The 18036-nt window shown below is 35.9% G+C and overlaps 1 protein-coding gene across 2 annotated transcripts in view; it reads right to left on the bottom strand.

Moving 5' to 3' along the window:
- LOC126964490 (1-phosphatidylinositol 4,5-bisphosphate phosphodiesterase) overlaps positions 1 to 16656 on the bottom strand; it is a 92217-nt gene extending 75561 nt beyond the window's left edge. The window contains exon 1 of one of the 2 annotated variants that reach the window (XM_050807643.1): positions 16354 to 16656. The gene's annotated coding sequence lies outside the window, so the exon portion shown is untranslated. The remainder of the gene's footprint in view (positions 1 to 16353) is intronic. The other variant, XM_050807642.1, reaches the window with a different exon arrangement.
- Between the last annotated feature and the right edge of the window lie 1380 nt (positions 16657 to 18036).

Below are 18036 nucleotides of genomic sequence, written 5' to 3'. Positions count from 1 at the left end.
GGAGAATGACACTCGTCCGTTCCAGACACTCCCGCTGGGACTGATATTTTCATAATACAAATGAAAGCAATGAGGCAAAAATAAGAATTACATTTTTCTAGCCTAGCAAATACCTTTATCTACATCCATGCTTTAAATCCTCTGTTAAAGATTCTAAAACAGTCAGCTTATTGCCAACATTAAAACACCTAATGTCCTAATAACCATAACATCATCCAAACGAGTGTTATGATGAAATGCAGTACAACAATATATCATCCGTTTTCATTATAACACTCCTTTGGATGGTATTATGGTTACTATGGACTGGTTTTTTAATGTTAGCAGTAAGCTAACTGATTCAGAATCTTTCGTAGAGGATTCATAATATTATGTGTGTAGTCTTGTATGCAACTGTTGATAATTAGGTATTAAAACACTCATGTGATACTATTATCACATTCGTGTTATATTCCCCCTATTACACAACAGTTGCATAAATAACTATTAAATCATCCACTTCTTGACGATAATCAAAAATAATTGCTAGTGATAATTGGTATAAAATATTTTCTGGACTATTTTATCTCAGTTTTATATATAACCACTAATTACGGGCCGTATGAAAAATCTTATTGTCGCTCAGAAAGCAATGGAGAGAGCTTACTTATATATATACTTACTCGGAGTTTCCCTGCGAGATCGAATTAGAAATGAGGAGATCCTTAGGAGACCCAAAGTCGACAAGGAATTTACCAATACGTTTTATGTCTGTATTGTAAGCAATTCTGTTTCGGTCTGAAGGGCGCCGTAGCTAGTGAAAATACTGGGCAAATGAGACTTAACATCTTATGTCGCGAGGTGACGACCGCAGTTGTAGTGCCTCTCAGAATTTTTGGGTTTTCAACAATCCTGAGCGGAACTGCATTGTAATGGGCAGGGTTTATCAATAACCATCTGCTGAACATCCTGCTCGTCTCGTCCCTTACTTTCATAAAAAAAAAGGATATTCTTCTCATCGTGTTTCAGTGAACACCTCCTAAATGTCTAAACTGATTTTGATGAATGATAGTACATGTATTTGAATCCACGGATAGTTTACATTTACAATTGCACCCGATAGAATTCTCTGTTTTTAAATATATTGACCTTGAATTTTCAGTGATTTAAATTTTTGAATATTCGAACTAGACCAGTGCAGAAGCCTTTGAAAATGATAAAAAGTGAAAAAAAATAATAGTAGGATGAAACCCATTGGAAAAGTTGTAAAGAATTTAAGCCCATCAAAAGGCGTTTCATAGAGTATTCATACATGTTATTTCGTAGCAGCAATAATGTGGATTAATCAAATCTATTTATAAATCTAAAAAGGATAATAATTAAGTGTCATGCTTTTAATTTTTTTTTTATTATTATTATTTAAACTTGGTTATTTGAATTTTTCACAAAAATTTTGAGGTTATGTGTAAGCATTGTAAGTGCAAAAGTTGTAGATCTTTATATTACCTACAACTTTGTCATTAGACTTTTCTCCGTAGGACTTGCAGTTTTGCCGGAAATCGAGATAAACCGTTTTTAACCGACTTCAAAAAGGAGGAGGTTATCAATTCGATCGGATTTTTTTTTATGTATGTGCACCGATAACTCTGAGATTTATGATCCGATTTACGTAATGTTTCGATGCAGAATAGATGCCATTTGGTCCCATACTTTATACCATAATTTTACATACTTTGGCGCAGTAGTTTTCATTTTATGAACATTTTTATGAAAATTTTTGTTTACCTCGATGATATAATGGTTTTTAGTGTACGGCTTTTTTAGGAGTTTTCATTCAGGTTGATTATATATTATAATTATTAACTGACACTAAAAAGTAATAAGTAAAAACAAAACTACGTTTAAAAAACCGACTTCAAAATCTGAAAAATATCAAATAATTAAAAAAAATAATTAAATATTAACACATATTTTACCTTTAATATTAATAAAATACTATTTTTTGTATGTGCTACATATTGATAGCTTCAAAGCTAAGCCAAGCCCAATTATCGACACTGGTCTTAACAGGGCAACAGTACGTACCAAATTAAAACATTATTATTGTTCTCAAAAATTTATATGAAGGTAGAATTAGTAGTTATATACTATGATGGCTTAAATTGCAACATAGAGCATTTCATGGATTCACAAGTTACTTAAGGCGACACTAAATGCCAGCGACCTTGAGGGCTCATCAAACTTAGCCCCCCAAAAATAAAATGTTTTCTATTTTTGGTTTTTTAATATCGCATATCGTTAGTTCGTAGATGGTTCTTAATTGTTCGCTATAAATAATTGTTGTTTCTTTTGTTGTTTATTTAAAAACAATTAATTAAAAATGGGGGGAAACGCCTACTATTTGGTTCTGGCACTCGCCGGCCGCTGCCGCGGCACGCTACGCTCGGCTCGTGCGTTGTTTTAACTGTTCTAACATAACCTAACCTAACCAATTCTAATGAATTGCAAATTTTAAAAAAAATCGAGAACAAACAAATGTTTATAGAGAACAATCAAGAACAAATAGCGAACTAACGATGTAATAAAAAAAAAAATTTAAAAATAAAAAAATCTGGGGGGCTAACTTTCTTGACCTGACCTTGAGCGATATGAGTTCACGGCTGCCGGCCCGCCATCTATGTAACAAAGCCAATATTTTCAAAATTCTTGCGTGGAAAACAGTTTATGTGCTTATAATCCTCGTTATTCACTACTAATCTGAATAAATGAACCTACACAAAAGAGAACAAGCTATGAGAATAACTTTTCTGAGAGAAGTACCAAAAAAATGCGTCGCGCCATGACAAAAAACTTGTTTAACTTTAAAGAAATGTGGTAGTTCAAAACGGCTCGGCAGTGTTAACTATAACCAACAGCAAGCATTAGCAACCTAAAAATAAGGCTTAAGGATATGTGTAACAGGATTAACTAGTGTTGATAGCTCGAAATGCTATACTTTCACCACAAAACTTGTCTAAAAACACCATGTTTGCGTGTTTTCTGCTTACTCTTCGCCTTAACTTGCGAAACGACAGTGGCAGTGGGCAGGGCAAACAGCTCAAAGGACATAGCCGTTGGGACAGTAAACTCCCCTAATAGCTTGTCAATTACTCAAGTTCTTATGGCAAAATTTAATAAAAAAATATCGCTTAATTTCGCTACTTATTTCCTCATAATTTTCCGCGAAGATCGCGTGTCGCATCTATTTAATTTGGCTGATAGGTTGGTGAGTTGATGACTCGAGGTAAAGGCTGTGTCAGTCACGCGACCACAAATCCTTTAGCACCTGTCTTTCAACGCGTTTCTTTAGAAATGCAGAACGATCAAAGTCATTAAACACAGTCCATTGTTACAGATATTTACTTTGCAAATTGCACGGAAAAACTTGTATGATGGAGCATCACACAATGGTATTAGAAATGAAAGGATATTTAGCATAGGATGCTGGTTAGATGTTAGCACAGCTGCGCTTTGTGTTTTGACACTGCCTTCCAAAGAGGTTTTAAATACTACGTAATAAGCGGCGGGACTGCCTAATTAAAAATTTAAATTTATGAAATAGTGGTAATTAGAGTATTGCGATTGGCGACGAAGTATTATAATCCGGCTAAGTTTGAAAGCGAACAGTTCTTTACAACGGTGTGGATTTCTAGCTCCGTTCTTTACAGGACTATAGCCGTCATCTGTCAATCTTTCAATGACTGCACGTTTCATACAATCGAGTGAATCACTTTTTTCTTAGAGAGTTTCGCTAGGCTGGTGCCTTCTTGATCTTCTATTTAACATCAGGTATACGGTAGGTACTTATCTTAGTTAAAATAAGTCCGCACTTTTCATTAAGATTTGAATTTGCAAACGGCTGTTCGTTGTTATCCCGTTTTACGTACTACCGTCAGAATTATTTATCGAAGAATGCTAAATAAGTAGGAATAATTGCAAACAGGAGCGGTCTCAATACTAGCACAGACGATAACGTAAGTAAATGAGATTGGATATTTTTTTATTATTTATTTATGGAAAAGGAGGACAAACGAGCGTAGGGGTCACCTGGTGTTATGTGATCACCGCCGCTCACATTCTCTTGCAACACCAGAGGAATCACAGGAGCGTATACGCGCTTTTTTTTAAGGTCCCCATGTCGTATCGTCCCGGAAACACCGCACAAGGAAGCTCATTCAACAGCCTTGTAGTACGTGGAAGGAAGCTTTTTAAAAACCGGACTGTGGAGGAATGCCACACAGATGGTGGGGATGATATCCTAACTTGTGGCGTGTCGTGCGAAGGTTAATTCGGCAGCAGGAATCAGGTGAAACAAAAACAGGGTATAACAGAATATGGCTTCCACACAAGTCACAAAAAGCGTCCATTTAGCCAAGTTCATATAATATTAATCGGGACACAAGTTTTATTTGTTGAGTCCCTGTGGAGGAGCGACCGTGCTACAACTGGATTATAAACATGATAATATTATCGAGACGGAGCTTGATTCACGGGCCCATATATTTGAGTGTAGAGGCGTATAAGATATGAATCAGCCTAGCGAAACTCTCTTAGAAAAAAGCGATTCACTCGATTTTATGAAACGTGCAGTCATTGATATATTGACAAAAGACGGCTATAATCTTGTAAAAACCGTGATAGCCACAATCCACTACGTTTTAAGCAACTGTTCGCTTTCAAGCATAGCCGGATGAAAGTTCGTCGCCCAAATGATAATAAGGGACGAGACGAGCAGGACGTTCAGCTGATGGTTCAGCGGCCCTACAATTGCGCTCGTCACCTTGAGACATAAGATGTTAAGCCTCATTTGCCCATTAATTTCACTAGCTACGGCGCCCTTCAGACCGAAACACAGTAATGCTTACACATTACAGTTTCACGGCAGAAATAAGCTTCCTGTGCAAAGGAGCCTCCCACAGTTATTTCAAACATATGTCAAATCCATGTTTCACACTTATCTAAATTGAAATTTGTACTAAGTCAGTACCGCCTCTTATTACGTAGTATTTACATACTCTTTGATTTGAGTTTGTAGCGAATGCAGTAATTGGACATTAGACAATTAATGTCAAAACAAAATAGCAGCACATATAATGTGCTGCTAGTTTATTGCGCGATACAAAAACAGTGTCAGTCTGCATTTTATATTAGTTATTGGAACGTGTAGTAGCATTGAAACATGTGAAAACTTTATGAATATTAAATAGTTTTTTATGTAATTGATTATTTGATTTATTCATATAAATTCCATTACTTTTTAAATATGTTTCCATTATCTTTAATTATACTTCGCTTGCATGACAATAACATAGAATTTATTTATCCTTTTTGCTCTTAATAGTGATTTTAATTTTTTATAACCAATGACGTTCTATACATATGGACATATCATTCGCAGTCTGATAATGGAACGGCAAAAGTGTGCTTAAAGACAATGTAAGCACACTTTTCTCCTTAGTCGTGTGTCAACATGTGTGTCAATGAATCAATAATACATTAACGACTCAAAAAAAAGATTGTGTGACTTATCATCGGTAAGTTTATTTTATTTATATAAGATTAATATGCAAAAGGCGTAAGAAATTTAATAAAATGAAAATTTTTCCACTAAATATGGTGTTAATTATTGCTAAGTCCCCACACAAGACCCGCTTGTCAGAATGGGACAGATGAAAGGAAACAGTCAGAAATGAAAACAATTGTCGCTCTTTTTAACCGACTTCAAAAAAGGAGGAGGTTCTCAATTCGATTCTCCTCAGAACTATCGATTGGGTAAACCGATTTTGATATTTTTTTTTTATTTGAAAGCTGGTTTAACCAACAATAATTAACATTTCGACAAATGTATTTTACTCTATAAAATGCTAATTCAATATTAGCACAATAATATTATATTGATAAAAATAATCCTGTAATAATTTGCTAATTAAGCATTATCCTGATAAAGATCCATAATTTCATAATGAGGAAATATTTGATGGTGCTTTCATGTTACTAGAATTATTAATTACTAGCTGACCCGGCAAACGTTGTTTTGCCATATAAAGTATAATTCACGCGATAGTTTTATAAGTAATAAAATATTGCCTATATTATAGCCTGTACATCATTTTGTTCTATTGTCAATAGTTTTTGCAGCGCACGCAAAAATAGGCTTTCGATTTTACACCTTCTGTTACAAAATAGCAATTTTGTTACGGATCCCTAATTTTGAAAAAAAAAAGCCTATAGCCTTCCTCGATAAATGGACTACCCAACACTGAAAGAATCATTCAAATCGGACCAGTAGTACCAGAGATTAGCGCGTTCAAACAAACAAACAAACACTGCAGCTTTATAATATTAGTATAGATTAATTCGATTGTATAAAAATACGTACTTATTTTTAAACTTTTTAGTGCATATTATATCTATTGTTTTGGAATAGTGTTTTTGAAGTCAGTTGTTTTTTTGTTAAAATTTTTTTAAAGGCCTAGTAAGCAATGATTACGAATGTTGTATTTTGTGTAATGTGAACGGCTTACACGAACGTGAATACTTAAATACTAGTGCTATTCACACGTTATCACGGAAGTATTGTTACAAAATAATAATTGATACGTATTTGCATCGCAAATATGTAAAAGCTAATATTTTTCAGCTTTCCCGTACACGAGATGATGAAAGAAAATTTGATGCAAGAGAGAGATGTGAAGTAATTTACAAACCAGATAAGCATATCTATGTTTCACCACTTAAGGATTAACCACATTTTTTTATCAAACGAGACGAGCAGGACGTTCAGCTGATGCTAACTGATACGCCCTGCCCATTACAATGCAGTGCCGCTTAGGATTCTTGAAAAATCCAAAAATTTTAAGAGGGACTACAATTGCGCCCATCACCTTGAGACATAAGTTAAGTCTCATTTGCCCAGTAATTTCACTAGCTACGGCGCCCTTCAGTCCGAAACACAGTAATGCTTACACATTACTGCTTCACGGCAGGAATAGACACCGTTGTGGTACCCATAATCTAGCCGGCATTCTGTGTAAAGGAGCCTCCCACTGGAATGTCTCTGTCTAAATATCATTCATTTCTAAGTTATAATATTAAATAAACAAGCCGTGGTAAAGGGACGAGTCGGGTAATAATAATTTGGCGACCCATTTTAATATTCATGTGTGTTTCGACAAGCAAGTTATTAACTACACAATTTGATATTTACATAACGAGCAAAAAGTTCATTATGAAATGTTATTATCGTAAAATAAATGGAAATTCCTCTGATATTCCTTAATAGAGACTGGGTCGATATTATGCGGGTACCTTAAAATAATATGTACATTCATTACACAAATAAATTTTGAAAACAAAATTTATAAACGATGTGGGACTCGAACCCGCGACCTCTATGGTTCCGTGCGAGTGAGAGTGAGAGTGCGTTGTTCAACTCACAGGTTGTGGCTTCATAACTCATAGAAAAACCTGTGGGCGGTCGCTCAATTCCCAATCCGTGGTATCATTAAGAAAGTCATATATGTTACTAGCTGTCCTGACAGACGTTGTTCTGTAGATAATAAAAAAATACTGTTTTATATAGATTTGCCAATAATATTTCAAAACATCAATAATTATTTCGTAAAAAAATGCTCCCTGTTGTTTACAATGAAATTGTTTCACAGCGGAACTGTCAAACCGAGCGTCACTAAATTCTCTCATAGATAATATGTTCATACAAAACAAATATTGAAAATAAAAATAATTATGGGTCCCAAATCGAAAAAAAAACTATCCTCTCTCTCAAGTTGGACCAAACTGCACTCCATGAAGTACTCCCCATTAAAATCCGTTCATTAGTTTAGGAGTCAATCGCGGACAAACAACGTGTCACGTAATTTATATATATATATTAAAAAAAAGATAGTAAACTTTACCACACAAACGTTTTTTTTGAATTTCGTATCTAATACATTCGTTTTGAACATTATCTGGGATCTTAAAATATAAATGCATGTACAAAGCCTCACAAAGGATTTACTAACTCGACTTAGCCCAGTAGTAGGCATTATAAGTTTGTGTCTGTTCCTGGTGTTAACATTATGGTTATGACAGTATCTTTAGCACCTCGGTTATGGGTTTTTTTTTATAGAATAGGAGGCAAAAAGGAGCGTACGGGTCACCTGTTGTTAAGTGATCACCGCCGCCCATAATCTCTTGCAACACCAGAGGAATCACAGGAGCGTTGCCGGCCTTTGAGGAAGGTTTACGCGCTTTTTTTGAAGGTACCAATGTCGTATCGTCCCGGAAACACCGCACAAGGAAGTTCATTCCACAGTTTTGTAGAACGTGGAAGAAAGCTCCTTGAAAACCGCACTGTGGAGGACCGCCACACATCCAGATGGTGGGGATGATATCCTAACTTGTGGCGTGTCGTGCGAAGGTGGAATTCGGCGGTAGGAATCAGGTTAAATGTAAGGGAGGTAGCACGTGATGGTAGGGGATAATCATCTATCAACAGAAAATAATTTAAAAACATTTGATAGCGAATTCGTTATAGCAAACACTTTCGTACGCACAACCTTGTAACGATATCACAATGGGCACTTAATCCACACACTTAATACATTGGGATCTTCTTGTAAGGGAAACGGTTAAGTCTACGATCAAATATTTTGTTGATCAGCAAGGACGATTAAGTTATTTTTTATGAAAATAAGGGACGAGACGAGCAGAACGTTCAGCTGAATACGACCATACAAGGCAGTGCCGCTCAGGATTCTTTTAAAACCTATAAATTCTGAGCGGCACTACAGTGGGAGGACCTCCTTACAGCCGGCTGGATTATGGGTATACCACAACGGCGCCTATTTCTGCTGTGAAGCAGTAATTTGTAAGCATTATTGTGTTTCGCCGTAGCTAGTGAAATTACTGGGCAAATGAGACTTGACATCTTATGTCTCAAGGTTACGAGCGCAGTTGTAGTACCGCTAAGAATTTTTGTGGTTTATCAAGAATCCTGAGCGGCACTAAATTGTAATGGGCAGGGCGTATCAATTACCATCAGCTGAACGTCCTGCTCGTCTCGTCCCTTATTTTCATAAAAAAAAATATCCCCACGGATGGACGGATAACGAAGTGATCTTAAAAGGATTTCGTTTTTTCTATTGAGGTAAGGAACCCTAAAAAATAGATGTCTGACACCTAACAGGCACAAATGTAGTAGTTATATAGATTGCTATAAATACTAGGTTATTTATACCCTACTAGCTGACCCGTGCGTAATATAATGCAGGAGGGTTGTTGCTCATTGAAGCAAATGCTGTGCGTTCTCGTTACACAGAGAATAGCCTGGTCACTCAGGCATTACACCTAGAATATACCACGGACGAGTAAAAAAAGAAGGACTCCGCGACGTGATATTAGCAAGTGGAGCACCGTTATACTTTTAACAATAGAAAAATCAACTTTTAACGACTGTCTTACGAATTTTCGATCAGTTGACGTGTCCTGACGCGAGTTTAACATTTTATACCCATCCCAAGAAAAGTGCTCAACGCCGCTAAAGAAGTTTTCACTTCAAGAAGGAACGTAAAACAGAAAAAGAAACTTTTAGAGACCCGAATAACCTCAATTCACATTTGCAGATAATGTTAGATCGTATATTTAAAGAGGTCACGACCCAAATAATTCACACAGAGTCAGTTGAACTGAATAAGTTATCATGTCGAAATAAAAATGGTTTAAGTCTTTGGCTTGTCCAGCATCGGCAGACAGTTGGAGTTTGTTTTTTTATCACATTAAGGGACGAGACGAGCAGGACGTTCAACTGATGGTAATTGATACGCCCTACTCATTACAACACAGTGCCGCTCAGGATTTTTGAAAAATCCAAAAATTCTGAGCGGCACTGCAATTGCGGTCGTCACCTTGAGACATAATATGTTAAGTCTCATTTGCCCAGTAATTTCACTAGCTACGGATGACAAATTGATTTTCGCAGACTTTGCATTTGACCTGGTGCTAAGGGACCACCGCCGCTCACATTCTCTTGCAACACCAGAGCAATCACAGGAGCGTTGCCGGCCTCAAAGGAATTTTTACGCGTTTTTTTTTAAGGCACCCAAGTCGTATCGTCCTGGATACACCGCAAAATGAAGCTCATTCCACAGATTTGTAGTAGGTACGTGGAAGAGAGCTCCTTGAAAAGAACACAGTGGAGGACCGCCACACATTCAGATGGTGGGAATTATATCGAAGGTTGAATTCGGCGGCAGAATTCAGCTGAAAATTATGCTGGGAATTTCTTGGGCCATTATTTCTTTCAGAGAGAATTGTTAAGGAATCAATTTTAATAAGAATAAATGATTTAGAATTTGATGTACAAGAAAAAACCTACTTTTTTAAAATAAGTTAAAAAAGTGAAAAGCCTCCCCTTCGGTATATCAGAGGTAACGAGATGCGTAACCGGCCCTTAAGTGGTATCGGATTAGGGATATAGTTCATCATCATCATCAGCCGGAAGACGTCCACTGCTGTACAAAGGCCTCCCCCAAAGATTTCCTGTTGTCCTGCGCTGCCCTCATCCCTCATCCAACGTATTCCAGCGATCATGACCAGATCTTCGGTCCATCTTGTAGGGGGCCTACCAACACTGCGACTTCGGGATATAGTTACCGGAAATTAATTCGGCTAACGGCCGTTTTTAATAATCTATCCATCCTTAGTTTAACTTACTAGAGGTAGACAAATCTATCCTTTTACGCTTACTTACATTTCAATAACATATCGACATAAAGCATTGGACTATAACTATATTGGACATAACTATGGATAGATAAGATCTTGTCACTAAACGGTGACAGCAATGTATCCGTAACTAGAGATACATAATTAAAAACGGCCGTAAGTGTCAGTGGTTTAGAATGTCAGAAATCAACGTTCCGTTCAATTCCGCATTTTGAGTTGAGACAATATATCCGGTGGTGAAATTCAGCTGAAGGTATAGCTTGAAAATCTCCACTGAACACATCCCGTGACATATGCGCTAGAAGATGCAGAGAGGACATTTCTAATGAATCAATCTGACCGGAGATGACTTCGAAAAAATCGAACCGCTATTCGCTCAAATGGAATATGACAATATGTCAAATTACAAGAGTAACTGATCCGATTATGAACTAAAAAGAGGTAAAGTACTGTTTATAAACGGATATAAGAAAGGATATCACCAGTGGGAGGCTCCTTTACATAGTATGCCGGCTAGATTATGGGTACCACAACGGCGCCTATTTCTGCTGAGAAGTAGTAATGTGTAAACATTGCCGAGTTTAAACATTACTGTGTTTCGGTCTGAAGGGTGCCGTAGCTAGTGAAATTACTGGGCAAATGAAACTTAACATCTTATGTCTGGGCTTGCCGTGGGCTTGGCGTGATGAGCGCAATTATAGTGCCGCTCGGAATCTTTGGGTTTTCAAGAATCCTGAGCGGCACTGCATTGTAATGGGCAGGGAGTATCAATTACCATCAGCTGTACGTCTTGCTCATCTCGTTCCTTATCACATTATAAAAAATATATTTTTTTGAAACAACTTACAGAAATTCAGGTGTGAATATATGTATGTGAATGACGCGGTAAAGTTCTCAATAATAAAACCTTAATTAACTTGATTTATTCCAAGTTTAAACAACTAGCTAGAGCCCTAGTCACTTTGGGATATTGGAGAGCCTTCGCAACATTATGTTAGGCGACACACTGGCTCTGCATGTAAATGAAGTGTGCATATAACCCGCTACCTCGCCACGTAGAGATAGACGCTTGAATTAAAGAGCTGTAGTTAATGATTCGCCAAAGCTATTCTATATATTATAACGTGTTTTATTCAATGATGAATTAATAGAAGTTACGCGTACGATTGGCACTTTAGGGATATTTTATTAGTATACATGCACACTAACGGCCTTACAAATAAACTTGATATAAAGTTATACCTGAGATTAAACCAAGAATGTGCAAAATTTTTACTTTATCGCTGACAACACTGTCAATATAATGATAATTCTGGCCTATGGACTTGCATCCCGTGCCACTAAATAAATAAAAAAAATGATAATTCTGAAGTTTTCAAAATGTCAATCAGCCTTGTAAATAAACGCGGGAAACGTGATACGTCCAAATCAACGATAGGCAAAATGTCTATTTGAAAACATTTTACATATTCTATGCTTTATGCTTAGGTATAATTTTATCCCAATATTATTTGTAATCGGAACTATTTGAATTTAAAAATGTTATATTTTTTTAAACGTTGCAACCTTCTTAGTAATAAAAAAAACACAATTGGTGGGAAATCATTTGTCAATTGTTTTTTATCACACATCAAAGTTCTACGTACATAAGGAAAATTGAATTAAGTCGAAAAGATTTTAGAGCGATGATTTTTTATGATTTTAAAAGTTCTCTCTCTCCGCAAGACTAAGCCACTCGTCTTCAAAATGCTTTTGGGAGAGTTGTACCTTGCTTGAGCACCGTGAGGCGATGGTTTGCTGAATTTGAGAGAGGTCGAGAGGTTTCTTTTCATGACGAATTTCGTGAAGGGCGGCCTTGGACTGCCGTTAACGAAAATAATGTGGCTGCTGTATAGCGGCGAATTGAAGGACTATTGGGTATTGGTATGAGCCCAATTCAGAAAACTTTGGAGTCGTTGAATCCCTCGTGAACTGACAGCGGAGCATAAGCGGGCACGCGCGGAATGGTGCTCACAGATGCTAATGAAGTACGTCCACGGACATTGTAATGCTGTTTATGACATTGTCACAGGACACGAAACGTGGATTAATGTTTTGAACCCGAAAAAAAACAGCAATCCTGTGAATGGGTGTTTGAAAATGAGAACAGGCCTACGAAAGTGAGGCAGGCGAGAAACTTTGATAAAAAAATGGTCGCAATTTTTTCTCAGCTACGGGTCCCATCTGCACAATTCCACTTGAAGATCAAAAGAGTGTTAATATTGAGTGGTATACTACCATTTGTTTACCCAGGGTGTAAAAAAAAGGTCGGGAAAGACGACCAAAAAGCCGCGTTCTCCTACATCATGGCGACGCCTTCTTCACACATGGCCAACAAAACTAAGTCATTTTTTGAATCCGAAAAAGTACAACTCGTCACCCATCTTGCATATAGACCCCGACCTAGCACCCTGTGATTTTTGCATTTTCCCCAAACTCAAAGATTTGATGAGAGGTTTCACTCTTACAAATTCCGAAGAGGCAGTGATAGCGTCCTATCAGCACGTAGAAGACATGCCTTCACATCTGTGCTCCTCCTGTTTTAAAAAATGGTTCGATCGCATGAAAAAATGTTTAAAATGTAAAGGAGAGTATTTTGAAAAGCAATAAACATAATATTTTGGATATAACATGTTGTTTTTTTAAGTTACGCAAAACTTTTAGTGTGACCTACGTATATTTCATGATTCGCATTTCTGTCCAGATTTAAAGTGAAAACTCTTTTCGCTAATATGATTGCGCAGAGCGTATGCGTTGCTCAAAATCAAATATCAAACGGCCCGATATACAGCGTGACATTATACTAACACACGGGAAATAAATTGAAATTTTTAAAATTTCCTACTCTAGCGCGCGGCTACTAGATCACTTACAGCTAACATCATTAATACGTCTAGAAAGACTATGACAGCTGTGAAAACGTCAAAAAAATTAAGTTTATAGTTAACCTCTATTTTGATCAATTCTCGCACACACAGTGTCGTACCAATCGCGAGTGCTAGACATAACTTGTCACGCCCACCTAAGGTTTAAATCTGGTCCGTTTTTATCGGTTGTCTAACAGCAAGAGTACTTAGACGTATAAATTATCTATGACTTACAGATTGTTCCTAAAAGATATTATGGAAATATGATTTATTTCAGTTGACAAGAGTAATTAAAGATTTTTCACTTTAACTTCCTTTCATTACCTCTTATAATCAAAGATGAACTTCCTTGAGCAAGGTTTCTAGCAAGATGCAACATAGATAGAACTTTGTGTGTTTAAAAATAATAAGCAAGTTTTGAATTGAAGATTATCTCATGTCCTATTCCAATTCCGGTTCCCGTTTTCGCTACCGTTCCCAACATATTATATTAATATTATTTAGAGGAAGATTGCTATGGCAAACTAAACCTACCATTGGTATAGTTATAGCTCATCGACTTGAATTTCAGTTTTTCACAAATCCCGCGGTAACCATGGATTTTTCCGGGATAAAATGTAGCCTACGTCCTTTCTCAAGCTCTGGGCTATCGCTGTACCAAATTTCATCAAAATCAGTTTAGTAGCTCCGGCGTAAAAGCGTAGCAAATAAACCCATATAGCCGAATGGTTAGTGACCCTGACTACTAAGCTAAAGGTCCCGGGTTCGAATCCCGGTAGGTTCAATCATTTATATGATGAATATAGATGTTTGTTTCCGAGTCATGGATGTTTATATGTATTTATGTATGTTTAAGTAAGTATATTGTATTAAATATATCTTTGTCTTGTACCCATAGTACAGGCTACGCCTAGTTTGGGACAAGATAATTTGTGTAAAAGTGTGTCAATAAATAAATAAATATTTAAAATAAATATTTTAAATGAATATACATATTTAAAAATAATATTAGTAGAAATATGAGCGCCTCAGGAAAAATGATTCAAATATCAATCACCTGCACCGAACCTAGGCAATCAAGAACTCTATTGAATGCCTTCAAAGTTCCTTAAGGTTGCATTTAAATTACGGGAAAGCCCTCCAATGGATTTTAACCAATGGTATTACTAGAAGGTTTTACTGAGCAATAAAATTACTCAGTTTCATTTTGCAATATTCCGATATGACTGGTCCATAAATTTTTTTGGTCCTTCGAGCATGACGTTTTTTTTTAATTCTATGAATGTCGTAAGAAATGGATGGCCCCTATTACTTTCCCAAAAATACAACAAAATTAAGTGACAAAAATTACATAGGTACATAGTGAGCAGTTCTTTAGTATTTCTAGTGATTCTTCTTTTTACATCGTTCAAGGTAAGGTAAGGTAAATAGGTAAGTCATCAATGCCGCACTACTTGATGATACAAAAATTAAAAAAAAATTATGCACCTACCTTAGAAATTAGAATAGGTCGGAAATACAAATGAAGTAGATATGTGAAATATGTATTACCTTAATATAACAAACGCATATTTTATTTATTTATGAAACGGTTACATCTGTCATTTTCAGCTCATTGCTCTAGTCAATCTAATCGCGCAGATTTATATACTTCAACGTCTCCGGTGCTGAATATGGTGCAAAGACTTCAAGACGTGATAAATGATAATCTAAGTAATTCCTTAATTTGCTGATGGGCTAACGCGGAACTGATTAATTAGCTTAATAAGTGTCTACCAATGGCAATAAATACGGCTTAAGTCGTAATGCATCGCAAATATCTTAAGGCAAAGCTAATGGGTTGAGCTAAGGGTCTACAACTGAACTGAAGGAATATTAGATAAAAGTCAAGAGCCTTTTCAAATAAAAAGTATATACACCAAACTTGTACTGTACAGGGAACGCACACAAATACGAATATAACCTAAATGTAAAATCAACATTTTGATACCTATTAATTGAAAATGATGCAGTGGAATGCCGGTTTATTAGACATTTCTTCCATCTGCAACATACTAATAACAATTCATAGGTTCCTATAACTAACAAAGGATTGAAAAATTTTGATATCCTCTTATTTTGCTTCCTAAAAAGAAGTTATATTTAATCGTACATTAACATTTACTATTCTAAACAAAACAGTGTAAACACTCCTTTAACAGGTATCTGCAATACAGGGTGTATTTTGAGTTGATAACTTCGTTAATATCCGGAGTAAAGGTCATAGACCTATTGACCTAGCCCAGAATCTTCTAGGCTAGGTCATGTCAGTATCGAAGTTAACTCCGTGACGATAACAACATGCGAAATTGAAACTCCTCATCAATAAAATATGCATACAGAGGTAGATATTCTATGAATTAACATTTACCTAACATAAAGATAAAATAAATTATTTTTTCTGCTGTAGTAAAATTTATTCAACTCTAGTATATATGTTTAGTGACAAACTAAAAACAAAAATTACGATCTAAAATAGTAAGTATAATAACAAATTAACAATTAATTAAACTTAATACATCATAACAATATTTTTGGCGGAGTTATCGCTAGGCTACCGCTGAGGCCAATCATTACCCATATATACCAAATCAACAAATAAACTGGTGTTTATCCAATGTTAGAACTAGATAATCTAGAGTGAACCGTGTAATCTACTAACCTTATCAATACGTTGACCACAAGTTATCATTCAGAGGTTATTAACACAATAACACTGTTCAATAAAACAATAAAAACGTGATAACACGTTAGCATAGACAACAAATACACGAGCTAACCGCGACGACCGATCACAGCCAACTAATGGCAAACGGGAATGGCATGTCAGGTGGCGCGGAATGCGCATGCGCGGTCGAGTCGCGACTCGCGAGCAAGGTCGCCACATCTCTGCTTTATGGTTAATAATGGCTTAACTCACGGATATCTTCGCGACTCTACAGTCTACTGAACTCTGTCGGACACGCGATGTCACGGGCACGATACAATAACATGATAATTTTGTTAAAACCAAATATATAGTTGATGACTAATTCTGATAACTAAATATAAACTTACATACATCACGATAACGTTTTACAAACATAACATAGTGTTGTAATTTTTTTTTGAAAATAAGGGTCGAGACGATTTGAACGTTCAGCTGATGGTAATTGATACGCCCTGCTCATTACAACGCAGTGCCGCTCAAGTTTATTGACAAAACCCAAAAATTCTGAGACACTACAACTGCGTTCGTCACCTTGAGCCATAAGATGTCAAGTCTCATTTGCCCAGTAATTAATTCCATCCAATTATTAACTAGTCCATAGAAAAAATACATTGTTGTAATTGGCCTTAGTAACAATAACTATACGTTATAGTGTTACAATAGAAAAGTATAAGGTACTTATTTATAATTTAACAAAAATAATACTTAGGTATAATATAATACTTCGAATAACGGCACATTAAAAAACTCTGCAGGTAGGTAACTAGTACATTTTAATATATCTGGAGTTTGTATATCTTGGTATGGACCTACCTTGAACACTTATTATAAATATTTATATAAAACTAAAAACTTAAATATTATCTAAACTCATTTCAAAACACATAGAAGACTTCAGGATATTGATTTTAAGGATATAAACATAGATTAAAAATGCCTACTGGCATCATAAAAAATGATTTTTCTAGCTTTGACGAGCTACTGATCTCTAGATTCCTCTTAAATATCGATCTGATATTTACATTACTTATATTGTTATTATTTTATATTGTATAACAATCAGCCTAAAAATCAACTATAAAATCTTAACTATCGAGATGCCCAGACAAGTAGACAAAGCCTTAATTTCTTACCCCTTTATTCATAATGGTCCACTAACTTAAAACAGCCGCTAAGGAGTGTTGTTTCTCATTCTGACTTAGGTGAATAGAAAAAGACAGAGTGAGAATTAGCAATGCTTTAAGTTAGCAGACTATTATGAATAGAGTCCATATTAATACTGATCCCGTGATCAGTATTAATATTTTTATCCGTCTTAATAACACCCAAAACCATAGTCTATGTAGTGTATAATTTATAATATTACTCTGTAGTGACTACGGCAACAATCTTTAAAATACATATTTTTTTACTTTGAATTTCCCATCGCTATTATGTAGGGTAATAGTGGCGTAACTAAAAAAGGCTAAAATATTACATTATTTTTATATTTCGAGGATATTAAAGGAATAATTGGGGTTGACTTGCTTGCTTACAGTGTAAAATTATAACTCTTATAGTTAGTTAATTAATTTCAGCGCGTGAAATCCTCGTTTCGCGCGTAGAAGACGTCCATACTATGAGAAATTGTTACAC

Source organism: Leptidea sinapis, chromosome 5, assembly GCF_905404315.1.
Source record: "Leptidea sinapis chromosome 5, ilLepSina1.1, whole genome shotgun sequence".
Classification (NCBI taxonomy): Eukaryota; Metazoa; Arthropoda; class Insecta; order Lepidoptera; family Pieridae; genus Leptidea; species Leptidea sinapis.
This window is presented reverse-complemented; position numbering and strand designations above follow the sequence as displayed.